Source organism: Nycticebus coucang, chromosome 20 (assembly GCF_027406575.1).
Source record: "Nycticebus coucang isolate mNycCou1 chromosome 20, mNycCou1.pri, whole genome shotgun sequence".
NCBI lineage: Eukaryota > Metazoa > Chordata > Mammalia > Primates > Lorisidae > Nycticebus > Nycticebus coucang.
Genome location: NC_069799.1, coordinates 61,745,269 through 61,759,105, shown reverse-complemented (window position 1 = coordinate 61,759,105; position 13,837 = coordinate 61,745,269). Strand labels below are relative to the sequence as shown.

The window sequence follows — 13,837 nt, the reverse complement described above, 5'->3', positions numbered from 1 at the left end:
ATGCCTGGAGTGTTGTTGTCTCAGACCCTGATCACTGCTGGTGTCTCTGATAAGGCAGAAACATCTAAAAGCTCAGTTCTACCAAAGAGAACCTAAAAAAATCAACGTGCAGTATGATGTTATTTCAAATCACAGTCTTTGCTGGCAGCATCCAGAAGCCTGAGGTCAAGTGGTTGAAGAACAGGGGCCGTTTTCCAGGACTTGGAAAGTAACCTGAAAAGGCAAGAAACCATGGGGCAGGATGTTGACATTGACTGGAACAGGGACAAGAAGAGGCGCTCATCTGAACTCAGGGGATACAAGTTACAGAATTCTGCTTGAGAAACCTCTGCATCAAAACTGAGCTTCCCCTTGATTGAGAAATAATGAAGGACCCCTGTGGAAAGTGAATCCTGAAATTGTGACTAAATATGGAAACTTAATGAATCTGATAAGGCTTCAAAAAAAAAGTGAGACAAAAACCAAGAACAAATGAAAGTAGAAAAGAAGGAAGAGTAGGGGCAGAGGAGGAAGAGAAGAAGTATTTAATAATTCAAGAAACCGTGACAGCTAGATTCCCTGTACTTACTGAGCAAGCCCTTACAACCCAATTGTTTTGGGTGGAATGGTGGTCCCCAATGAGACATATAAGGTTCTAATCCGCAGAACCTCATAAGCTTCTGGGAAGAAAAGATCTTTGCAAACATCCTTAAATTGAGCATCCTGAGACCATCCTAGGTTATCCAGAGGACCCTGAGTCCAAGCAAGTGACCTTTTAAGGCACACACAGAGGAAGGGTGACGGAAGAAGCGGGAGCAAGGTAGCTCTGGAAGCAAAGATTGGAGAGATGTAGCCACAAGCTGAGCAATGCCAACAAGCGCCAGAAGCTGGGAGAGGTGAGAAATGCAATGGAATTTCCCCTGGAGCCTCTGGAGAGAGTGTGTCTCTCTGTTGGCCCCTGGATTGGTCTGTGCAGCCTCCAGAACTATAAGAGAAAACATTTCTATTGTTTTAAGCCACCAGGTTCACGGTCATTTGTTATGGCAGCCACAGAAAGTTAATACACCCATCAAGCAGACAGCATCATTATCAATATTTTACAGATAGGGAAATGAAACCTCAGACGGACTGCAAGAGATGCCTGGGTTTACTTAGCTATCCAATTGCAGAAGGATGGGAAAGAATCCCACACCCTCAACCTCTGCACTGTCTCATAGATTGACTAAATCAGGAGTTAGCAGCAAATCGTTTCATTATTAAGGAAGCTGGAGATGCTTTCTGGCTTCCATCAAAGGTCAGAAAACAAGACAGGCTGGAACTTGGAAGTTATCCTTGACTCTAGCTCCAAGGAGCTGGAGAAACAGATGAAGAAATGATGTAGGCGGGGAAACAGATGAAGAAATGATGTAGGCGGGCACACAACTGCTCCAGGGATGAAACATCGGTTAGGCACACTTCCATCATCCTGTTTGGCTAACAAAGAAGATTTAAACCAGCAAGCATGATTTTAGGAATGTATTATGAAGCCTGGAAATGGTTTAAAAATATAAATCTATAGAAAATTCTTATTACAAAAAAGAAATGTGATGATATGTGTAGAGATCAGTTGTCTCCTTTGTCAGAAAGAGGGTTTATCTCAATATTACTGAAGAGACTCAGGAAGGAATGAAAAGGTCTGTATTATTTTGGTATCCAAAATAGAAGATTGGAAATAAGATTTTGTTTTTCTAGAACTAGAACAGCTAGGCTTGGATTTACAGGGCAATTACAGCACAGAAATCAAAGATTCAGGATCCATGGGCAGGCAAAGAGCAGAGTGAAAGTGTGACCCCATGTGTAACTCAGCTCTCATTGGAGGCTCTCTAGTCCCTTGAGATTTTTTTTTCCTTTAATTCCTTCCTCAACATGTGCTGGGGCATGCAACTTGCCTCCTCATCTCTTGAGATTCATAGGCATGAACTGGGGGGTAGGTGGTAGTTATTAATAAAAACCTGGCTCCCATAGGGGAAGGATGGGTGGAGGGAGAGTAATTGGTGGGACCACACCTATGGTGCATCTTACAAGGGTACATGTGAAATTTACTAGGTGTAGAATAAAAATGTCTTAACACAATAACTAAGAAAATGCAGTGAAGGCTGTGTTAACCAGTTTGATGAAAACATTTCAAATTGTATGTAAAACCAGCATATTGTACCCCATGATTGCATTAATGTACACAGCTATGATTTAATAATAAAAAAAATAGTTCAAAAACCTGGCTCCCCACAAAATAAAGCCCTACTTATGGCGTCTGCCAATGCCCATAGTGTAAACACTCCCAGTGTAGAAAATTTCACACCATTACTGATCTGTTGTAGGAAAGAGATGCCAGTCTCCCACCCTCTTATTTATATCCATCACTTGGATGCATTGGGCATATTTCACCTCAAAATCCTAGATAATAAAACAATTAGGAAGTGATGTTTTGAGTATCTATTACATCCATTTTTCAGATAATTTATTTACTCATGCCCATATAATTTAATTTTTTATGACACCTGTGTTTAACAGCAGACTGACCAAAATTCATGGAAATAGAACAATTAACACTCGTGGACCAGCCTGAGCTGCCTCCATTCTTAGAAGTTATGGGGCCTAAATGCCCACCAACCCAGGAATGGATTAACAAGCTGTGGTATATGTATACCATGGAATACTATTCAGCCATTAAAAAAAATGGAGACTTTACATCCTTCGTATTAACCTGGATGGAAGTGGAAGACATTATTCTTAGTAAAGCATCACAAGAATGGAGAATCCTATGTACTCAATTTTGATATGAGGACAATTAATGACAATTAAGGTTATGGGGGGGGAAGCAGAAAGAGGGACAGAGGGAGGGAGGTGGGGCCTTGGTGTGTGTCACACTTTATGGGGGCAAGACATGATTGCAAGAGGGACTTTACCTAACAATTGCAATCAGTGTAACCTGGCTTATTGTACCCTCAATGAATCCCCAACAATAAAAAAAAAAGAAGTTATGGGGCCAGCATGAAGGCTGGAATTTCTCTCACCACCTCCTTTCTCACACCACAGCCGCCGACCACCTCCCTCTTTTTCCTCCCTGTCCCCTCCTGATTGGAATATCCCCTTCATTTCTGATACAAGGTATGTGCGTTAGCATTTGCTGCAAGTCCCCTTCCCAGTCAGGTTCCACACACCTCAAACTCTCACAGCTAAAAGAAGTGGGTCAGAGCTTTGGTTTTGTCTGTTTCAGCCTAAGAGGACCTGGGAGCCATTGAACAAATTAAAGTTGCTAAGGCTTACCATGTCGGCAAGCAGGGATGATGGCATGAATTATAGTGGCAAGTTCAGCACTCATTTTCAGGCTGTTTCAAAGCCAGCTGTACCTGTCATCTGTGGCCTTGTTAAAGCTCCCCCTCTCTGGTTGGTGGGTTACCATGTGGCCCACCTGTTTCTCATCTCACTGGCCCCAAAGCCAACCCACCCCACAGCTGCTGACCATGATAAACCTAACAGTCCACACCTGAGTTGTGTAAGTTTCCCCTTTGCGCGTTTTCTTCAACCACTCCGGCTGGCAGGGAGGCCTGAGGGGTCGCGCCCACAGGCCTTGTAAAGCCTGTCTGCGGCCAGCTCGCTGCATCCAGACCTGCTGCCTGAGTCCCCTGCTACCTCCACCGTGCTCCGGACTCCGTGAGTAGCCGATTTCTTCTGCTTCATGTGATTTTTTTTCACCGTTTTGCCGCGTCTCACCCCACTGACACAGCAAAGCTACCCAGGGCGCCGTTCCTGGGAGCTGCTACCTGGGCTTGTGACTATTCTCAGGAGAGAGACCACAAGGCCAGATGGGGAGGAGGTGGTCACAGTAGGAATCACAACAGATAAGGGGCACGTAGTGATCAGAAGGCGCGACACAGGGGTCCGTGGGGAACCCTGATGGACACAACAGGAGTTTGAGGTACACAATTAAGAGATTCCAGTTCACAGAGAAGGCAGTCGGGTTTATGGAGGGTCAACACACTGAAGCCCCTTGGGGGACCACGAAGCAGAGCCAGAGTCTCTGTCTGGGGACAGTGCTGCTGATAGACTCGGTGTGAGTCACAAACCAGCCCAGAACTGGGATGCCCCGAGCTTACAGGTCCTCAGGCCTGCAGGTAAGGCCAAAACAAGTGACCAAAGGGACAGAGATGCACACCTTTGGAAAGGCAATTGCCACTCTGGCCCTACCTACTTGGGATATGATTCTGGAATTCTGGGGTCATGTTTTTATTGTCTTGCTGCGTCCTACACACAGGTATCTAATAACTTAATACTTCAATTTGTAGACGGGTAACTAACTAACCTGCACGCCAAGCCCAGGTGCTGCTTTTCAGAGCCCATGGTGTGAGGTCAGGCTGCCGTTCGTTACGATAAAAGTTACAAAGGCAAAAATGCACAACACTTGTAATTTCAGTTTCCCTTCCTAACAAATAACTGTCTCCATGACATAAACTGAGATTTCTGATGCCAGAAATTAGAACCTAGAATAATCCTCTACGTAGTACTATATTAAAGTAGCCCATCATTTATGACTTAACCCAAATTCTTGCTTTCTGTAATTTGTCACACTCCTCTTATGCCATTGACATAGCACCAACTTTACATAAAAAACAAATTAGTAGTCGTTAGGACACAAGCATTATGTTCATGTGATTGCAAAGAGATTTACAAAATAAAAGCATGTTACCTCACTTCTGTGAATATTGGCCTGTCCTCTCTTATATGGAAGAGAGGAACATCATGTATTAGACATGGCATAATAAACAAATTAGTTTGAGATCCAGTTCAGGTAAAAATCGTATTTGACTAAGCTTGGTTAGATATTTAAATAGCCACGGTGTAATCACATATCAAAACCAAAGCTTATTTCTAAGACGGATGTGTGTACCCCATTGTTTACTGGGTCTCATTTATTTACATAAAGATGATTAATACCCACTCCTTTTATAAATAATACTTCTCCACGTCTCTTTGGCACTGTTACATCAGGAGAAACATGTTGTGAACTTTGAAACTGTGTTTTTCGGGGTAATCACCTATTTGCAACTATACGGATCTAATTTCCTATGTATTTGAATTGAGCATGAGAGGTTCTTAATGAAATTTAATGTCATCTGAAAAGCCCTCTTGGCAATAAATGGTTTTAAATTGTCCCCATTATTTGAATGTGTTCTTCTAACAACTCTTGTTAGAATATGTGCTTCCCATATTTGGCTTGAGGCTCTGAGGTTTTTAAGGGGAAGAATACGCCCCAACAATAAAAAAAAAAAAAAGAATACGTCTCATTTAACCTTTGTATCTATGCAGATCAAGATAGTTGATAGTCATAAGTGGTTACTGAATGAACAGGAATTCTGAGAGGTTTGCAGGTGTGACCAAATGCTAGAGGTATTTAGTAGGAAACTGGAAAATCTGAAAGGGCTGTAAGGTCAAAGTCAACAGCTGCGTTTAAGAACAATGGTAGAAGGACAAAGAATGAAGAAATGCCACAGTGGGCTTTGGGTAGAAAATCAGAACAGGAGGGCTCCAAGTCCAAGTGCACCCGTCTGCCCCTGACAGGGCTGTCACGTAGACCAGGAGGGTGTAATTTCTGTAACATTTAATCTGGCTCCTAGGTGAGTCCCCATAATTCCAGTTTGCCCCACACCTGACAGTAATGTCCTTATGCACCTTTAGAATTTGATCCTGAATTTTATGGATACCCAAGTCCACCCTCCTTCCTTTACTTTCTTACATTTTTCTGCCCACTATTCTAAGATGCTGTAACTCCCACATACATCATTAACTGAGAGACCAAGCAAACACCAATGCTGATACCAGCCTGTGAGGGAGATCCTCTTTCTCCAGGACGAATGCTTTTTTGAAAGGCAAAAAAATGAGAGGAGGAGAAATGTTCTTACTCTCTTCCTCCTAAAGGATAAAAGCTTGAAAAACTAAAATTTTTATTTACTATTTCATACATGAACCTATATTAAAGTTTATATATAAAATAAGATGGGGAATTTTAGATTTTAGATTTAGATTTATTCTCTGCTTAATGACCAGGGTTTTGCAAACACCTTTATTAAATAGAATTTTTATACAAATGTCATCACATTAGGAATCAAATGTTGATAATTTCCTCTCGGGAATGATGCCCATAGTATAAGTCACTAAAATGAAATTGAATGGTGGTGACGGAAATGAGCCTGAGTGAATTGTATTTATCCTTTAAAGCTTGATAATTAAGTAGGATTTTTTAAAAATCCTAAATACATTGTCTACCTTAAATGAAATCATGTTTTATATATTTGATTATTTAATGCTGATTTTGTTTTTTTGTTTTGAGAAATAGTCTCACTCTGTCACCCTGGGTAGAGTGCTGTGGCATCCTAGCTCATGGCAACCTAAACACTTGGGCTCAAGAGATCTTGGCTCAGCCTCCTGAGTAGCTGGGACTGCAGGTTCGTGCCACAATGCCTGGCTTGTTTTCATATTTTTAGTGGAGATGAAAGTCTTGTTCTTTCTCAGGCCATTCTCAAACTCCTGGGCTCAGGTAATCCACCTGCCTGAGCCTCCCAGAGTGCTAATTTTTTTTTTAATTGCATTTATTGTTATGGAGTAGATTCAATAATTTTCTGTAGTTACAAACTAAAATTTTTATAGATTCTCTTGAGGCAGTCTTCAATTACATATCACATTCGTTCGTATTTAATTCATCCAATATATATTTATTGAAACACTATATTCTAGGCAGTGAGTTCAGCTCAGTGTACAAACTGGGGTAACAACATTTTGGGGCAAGTAAATAAATAAAGGATATGATTTCTGCCTTGCGTGTGTCTGTAGTCTATTGAGGCAGGATTGGGGGAGAAGAAAGGGGCAAAGGACAGAAGTCAGGGGACATTCTTTGGAAAGATATACTGGAACAAGTTCTTAGGTGGGAGAGGTCAGGGAGCGTAGGTGAGGCAATGAGGAAAATCGTTCTATGTTCGTTGTAAAGTTATTCTTGCTTGACCTATTTTAAGAGGGAAATTACTTTTCCATAATTGTCCTTGAGAATGGAATGAATTTGAGGCAAGAAAAAGTCAAGAGTCAAGACCATTTGTGGGGGGTGATGCAGTAATCTGAGTGAAAACTGTGAGTCTCTGAATTGTATCAGTAAGTGCAGGAATGGAGAGAGGTGGTGGTCTTTCTTGGCTTCAAGAAGGAAGTTGATCCCTCCCAGGAGTGCAGTTACTCCAGAGGGATCAAAACACTGCTATACTAACCTCAGAGGTGTCCTAGAAAAATTGCCGTGTCTTTGGGGTCTGCTGTTGCCTTTGAATTGAGAATCACTCCTCCCAGGTGGCTCCAAGCCAATGCAGCTATATCACAAGGCCATTGTGGCCCAACATGGTTCTTTGAATGGCCAGTCTGAATTTGGAGCTTCCTACTGGCTTGACCTAGACTTTGTAAGATCTGCCTGGCTGTGTGACACCCCCTGCCCAATCCCATTTCTTCCCCCTTCCCTCTCTCTGCAACATGATATGAAGGTTGTACTGTCTACTTTCCCCCACCCCCCTTCATAGATATTCTGAAACTTCTTGCACACATTTCTCTATCTCATCTCGGCTTCCTGGGAAATGCACTTACCACAGGACATTGGAGAAGCCAGAAGAGAGAGTGGGCAGGAATGTTTATTGCTAGCAGGGTGATTCAAAGATAGTTGAGGATTTCTGCTTGGATAGCACTTCGGTTCCCTGAAACGGGGTCACTGGAAGAGCAGGTCTGGACATGGTGCGTTTTAGATATGGAGAAACTGATTATTGGTGGGGTGTGCAACAGATCATCCTTGTAAGTAATTATATATATGTAAGTTTAAAGTGCAGAGAGCTCCCAAGTCTGTCTGTAGGTGTTCAGGGTACATAGCTCGTAGTCATCAGTATTCTGTTCACCAGCCCTCATTAATGGTGTTACAACTATAGAAGGCAACTATAATACAATTCTCCCATTGATAAGAATATTTGTGGTAACAGTTGTGATTACATCGTGATGCACCTGTGTCTATCATCTGCAATAGACCGTTCTGTTCCCTAAATGGAGCTCTTCATTGGTTGTACAAACTGGGGTAACAACATATGGGGGCAAGTTTTTTAAAATGGGATCAAAATACTGTTATACTAACCTCAGTGGTTTCCTAGAAAAATGAAGAAAACCCATAAGCCTTTAGACCAGTACCTGGAACACAGCTATTTTTCTACAAGCTCGTATATCCATTTATTTTTCCAACAGTACCTGGCAGGGGGATTTTTCCTTTTATAGTCCACATGTAATGTGCACTTGTCCAGACAAGTGTATGGGATGCAAATTAAGTGGAAAGAAATGTAAGAATTTCCCGATTTCACATACCTCGTGCCCCAAAGAATGGGAGTGGCTTGTAAAGTTCAAAGTCTTTGCCTGGTTTAACTCCAAGCCATCTTCTGTTGTCGCTCACGGCAATTTTCTGGAATTTCTGTGAGGAAGGAAGAAAGAAGATAAATCCTCCCAATCTCTGCCTCAGAACCTTATTTTATTTTTTTTTTACAGTGGTGGAGGATTGTTTTTTTTTTTTTTTTTTTTTTATTAAATCATAGCTGTGTACATTAATGCAATCATAGGGTACAGTGTGCTGGTTTTATATACAATTCGAAATATATATATATATATATATTTTTCAATTTTTGGCCAAGGCTGGGTTTGAACCCTCCACCTCTGGTATATGGGGCTGGTACCCTACTCCTTGAGCCACAGGCACTGCCCCAATTTGAAATATTTTCATCAAACAGATGAACACAGCCTTCACGGCATTTTCTTAGTTACTGTGTTAAGACATTTGTATTCTTCATTTAGTAAATTTCACATGTACCCTTGTAAGATGCACCATAGGTGTGGTCCCACCAATTACCCTCCCCTCCCCCATCCTCCCCCTTCCCTTCCTCCCCTCTCCCATCCTTCCCCCCCATCCTTCCCCTTCCTTCCTCCCCTTTCCCATCCTCCCCCCTCCCCTCCCTACCCCCTTTCCCCATATTCTTGGGCTATAATTGGGTTAAGTCTCACTCTGTCGCCCTGGGTAGAGTGCCATGACGTCACAGCTCACAGCAACCTCCAACTCCTTAAGCGATTCTTTCTCCTCAGCCTCCCGAGTAGCTGGGACTATAGGCGCCCACCACAACGCCCGGCTATTTTTTGTTAGGTTGTCGTTGTTGTTTAGCTGCCCAGGCCGGGTTTGAACCCATCAGCCTCAGTGCGTGTGGCTGGTGCCGAGCCACCTCAGAACATTATTATTTAGATCTACCTGCTCCCTCCTCCTCGCCCTTAGCAATTTTTGTCTCCTACTCCAGCACTCAGGCTTCCAGGGAAATTTAAGGTAGTGCTGTGTCCCTTCATAGACTAGTGGTAACATTCTAACTTAATAAAACACCAGTTCATCTTTATTTCTGTCACAGCTAATTAACTAAGCTGAGTATTTTTGTAAATCAGGAGCAGCCATATACTATCAAGCCTTAATTTTCTCTCTAGGTTCCATCTTGGGGAACTTAATTTTCACACTCAGAAGTTTCTTGCATTAGTTTTTCTGTCTTCACAAGACAATGCAGCCACTGATCTCGAGATCATAGTTTCCAAATACTGTTAGAACGTGTAGCCTAATAGTCGTATTCTGTCTCATTTAGAGGAGCCTGCGGAGTAAAGGGATAGACGCTGGCTCTTGTAGGCTAACGTGTTGGAGTTTTGTCGTATCCCAACCTTTAACGGAATAAGATAATGTATTTGAATTAAGCCCATCCCAGAAGTTGTACAGCAGCAGTTTGTCCTGAGTAAGCAGTGTAAGCACTGGCAACAGGCCTATAATTGTAAGTCATTTTCTGTGAATGAACTTAGAGTCTGAGTAATAACTTGGAGATAAAAATTCATATACAACCCAGTGACTAGTGTATATAAACATAGTGGAAAATAAACATTCATGTTCACCTGGAATGTTCCCTCCAAGCGAGTCCCACATTTATTAACGTACTCACTCTAAGCTGGATGTTTGTAGTATATATATTATTTGCACTATAACTTAACATTAATCTCTGTTTTGCTTTATTTCATAGAACAGGAGCATTATAAGTTCAAATGCAGAGTTATTGTATGTTTTGAAGGAAATATGGTATCTGTTTAGAAATTCACTTTACACAATGTTAACTACAGCTCTATTCTGTTAGTTTCCAAGAATCCAGAGGCATCAAGCTCATACTATAGGTAATTTCAGTACAACACAGGCTGCCTAATTGGCACTAATTGAACGAGTAGAATTGCAGAGCAGTTTCACTCTGGTAGTTATAACAACTGTGATATTCCATGCAAGGTTGGCTCACAGATATGATAAATGACAGTATCTGGATCAAGTTTGTACTCAATTAAAAAAGAGCAATTGGCCATTCAGCTTCCACTTAGCTTCAGGATGGGCACCTTATTATCTTGTACATTTTATGATTCAGCACCTACTGATTGTAGATATCCTGTAGCATTCAAACATTCCAAGTTCAGCACATTTATTGGCAACTTACTATAATGGCAGGAGTAAAATCTATAAGTTTATGTTAACTCTGTCCACAAACAGCCTATGTTCTCCTTTGAATAATCTCTGTATCAACAGAGGTTTCTCTCCATGTCTGGCTCAGAAGAGCAGGCCGTAATAACTGTGCCCAGGATTGAAACGAATGCACACTGTTCTGGCTACCCTTTTCCAAGGGTCTGTGTTTAAATCTCAATACTTCCAGCCTTTCATTTCCTAGGTTTTTGCTCTGAAACATCCAAATTGTTTGCCACTATGTTTTTGATGATTGGATGGCCTCACCCCCAAATCCTTGCCCTCCATTTGATAACACAACCTCATCTTTGGATTATTCTTATTTTAAGATTAAAATTTGTAATTTTTGACACTACAGTTTATCCAGGTTTGGATTGGCTTAACTCCTAGGTCTGTATGAGAAACTCAAGGCCTTTCACTTGTGGTCTATTAGTGGCTGAGGGGACAGACAGAATATGACTTCAGAGAACTATTCAGCAGATTTGGGGACAAAAGAAAGTGTATAAAAAAGCTAGATCAGTGGCCTGAACCATGGCTAAAGATGGGGAGGCAGCAGACTGCCCCACAGCACTGTTTCCATTTAAGCTTTGCCCTTTCCTCCTTAATGAACAAACTTTGGATTGAAATTAATGTAGAACAAAAGGAGTGGGACGTGTGGAAGGTGACATGTGCTTCTCATGCTAATTAGATGCCCTGGATATTTCTCAGCTGAGACTCGGTTTCAGAAATAAAGATCAAGCGCATGCCACATCCCAACAAGTCCCATGTGTGGACTCAGAGCAGGTGGGAGTCTCAGGAGATCATTATCTGGCTGCGTGTTCTTCAGGAAGCACTTCTGTGGCAGAGATCTGAGGAGCTCACAAAATTCAAAGAGTTTGGCTCTAGTCGAAAAACTTTGACAAATGCTGCAAAGTGCAAAGGCAAGAATTACAAAGTCCCATTTCTCAGCTTCGCTTGCCCCCACCCCCGCCTCCAAAGCTCACATTGGTTTCAAAGACACTGTAGGCTTGGATCAGCTCTGTGGGACATGAAGCAGGGCAAGAAATGGGCCAGACAGGGACAGAAAAGGGCTAGACAAGGAACAAAGTTCTGTGCAAGAATTTGAGCACCAAAGCATGTGCCTTGTTTCTAACCCACAGGAGTACTAAGGCAGTGGATGGAAATATCCGTCATATAAACACGTTTTATGAGGATAAGGCCAATTGTATCATGAGACGGACATGCATGATTAAGTCACATAGCCAGAATAAATAAAATGTTTTTCAGAAAAATTATAAGCAGGGGAGACCTGGGTAGAAGCAGTATATTAGAGGACCCTGTGAATCCATTTAAAAATGTATTTTTCTTTTCAATACACCACTGATGACTATTTTTCATCTGAGGGTCCATGGTGCGAGAGCGATCATAGCATCCAAATATGTTTCATGCCTGAGTCAGCAGTTCTCAACCTGTGGGTTGTGCCCCGCAGGAACTGTATGAAAGGGTCGCGGTATTAGGAAGGTTGAGAACCACTGGCCTAAGTGATAGAGATTTTCTGGGCTTGGGGGGGGGGTATGCAGGGGATAATTTTAGAGAATAGGCATAAGGTAGATCTCTCTTCTAAATATTAATGTTCTCATTTGGGTATTTGATCCACGTGGCACTTATTCTTGCATATGCTGCATCATAAGAATTTAGTTTAATTTTCATTATATGAATAACCACTTACTCCAAATTATTTGTTAACTGTCTTTTCCCCAGTAAGGCATAATATCTCTTATTTAAAGCGTGTGCCTTTAATACTTACGGACGTGTGTGGTCTGCCCACTGAACCTATTTCCAGTGGCTGTGCTAACACCAAACTGTCTTAACCGGTATAAATATGAAACAAATGGTGATGTATGGTAGTGACCCTCAGATACCTTTTTCATCAAAATCGGCCTGCATTGTTTCTGTCAAGCAAATAGGGGATCAGACAGTCAAATTCTACTAAAACCCCTATAGGCATTTTATCTTTAATACATTTAAAGGATAAAATAAGTTGGACAGTTCATATCTTGACAGTAGTCTTCCTATCAATTGATACTGAATCAGAAGAAAACTTGCAAAGACTCCAAACAGCCAATGTACTCAGCTGCCAGCATCAGCACCGGCATATTCTAAACCAGGGTCCTCAAACTGCGGCCCGCGGGCCACATGAGGCGGAGTGATTGTGTTTGTTCTCCTTTTGTTTTTTTACTTCAAAATAAGATATGTGCAGTGTGCATAGGAATTTTTTCATAGTTTTTTTTTTTTTTTTAAACTATAGTCTGACCTTCCAGTGGTCCGAGGGACAGTGAACTGGCCCCCTGTTTAAAGTTTGAGGACCTCTGCAGTCTAAATGTTATAGATGACTATCCCTGTTCCCATCTGATGCCAAACTTGCACTGTTTGCACTGATTTGCCATCTTTTGCCTTGTCAAGCACAGTTCTCTATCAATTTATTCTCTCAAACTTTTACCTTCTATCAGATTACTCCCATCAGCATACAAATGTGATGCGATCTGTGCCACATTAAAAAATATACTTCCTGACTTACTCCTCCAGCTCTATTTCCCTATGCCACAAAATTATGCAAAACATTGTCTTCCTCCCAATTCTTCTCCTTAGAGTCCTGCCTAAACTCCTGAGTTAGGATGCCTCAGCATTCCGCTAAAACCGTTCTTGTCCATATAACCAATGACTCCAAGTCGAAAAAATGCAGTTGAAGTTGTTTCTCTGGAAAATAATTCAATCTATTTTACTTTCAAATGTGTTATATAATCATGTATTACATAATCTTACAACCTTTTCAATGTTTCCAACATCTTTAGGGAATTATTATACCTTTTATTCCCACCTGCACTTTTTTTTTTTTGGGGGGGGGGGGGTTTGGTTGTTGCTTTGCAAAGAATCATTTTTCTTTGATCTTTTGTCCGTTTCAACTCAGTTGTTGATTGTCATCTGTGTCAGATTCCCAGCAGTATACAAGAAGGATTCTGTTTCTGCCATTTTTGATCTGTTTCATTTTACGAAGTCAGCAAGCCCACTTGGAGACCGTGGCTCACTGTCTGGTTGGCCAGTCACTGTTTTCTTCTTGACTTTATTGCTTGCAGCAAAAAGTTTTCTGTTGGGGCCCTTCAAGGAAATTTTTAGAAACTAAAAAGAGCTATGTTCCCCAAGGTCATACCCTGCCAGGACAACCTCATCCAAAGAGTGGGCTATTTGGGGAATAAAGGCCCAGCTAGC

General features: G+C 41.6%; 1 long non-coding RNA gene across 1 annotated transcript in view; it reads right to left on the bottom strand.

Annotated features, from left to right (window-relative positions):
• LOC128572384 (uncharacterized) overlaps window positions 1-13,837 on the bottom strand; it is a 59,239-nt gene that overhangs the window by 7,928 nt on the left and 37,474 nt on the right. The window contains exon 2 of the long non-coding RNA XR_008376192.1: window positions 8,389-8,491. This is a non-coding gene — a long non-coding RNA (uncharacterized LOC128572384). The remainder of the gene's footprint in view (window positions 1-8,388; window positions 8,492-13,837) is intronic.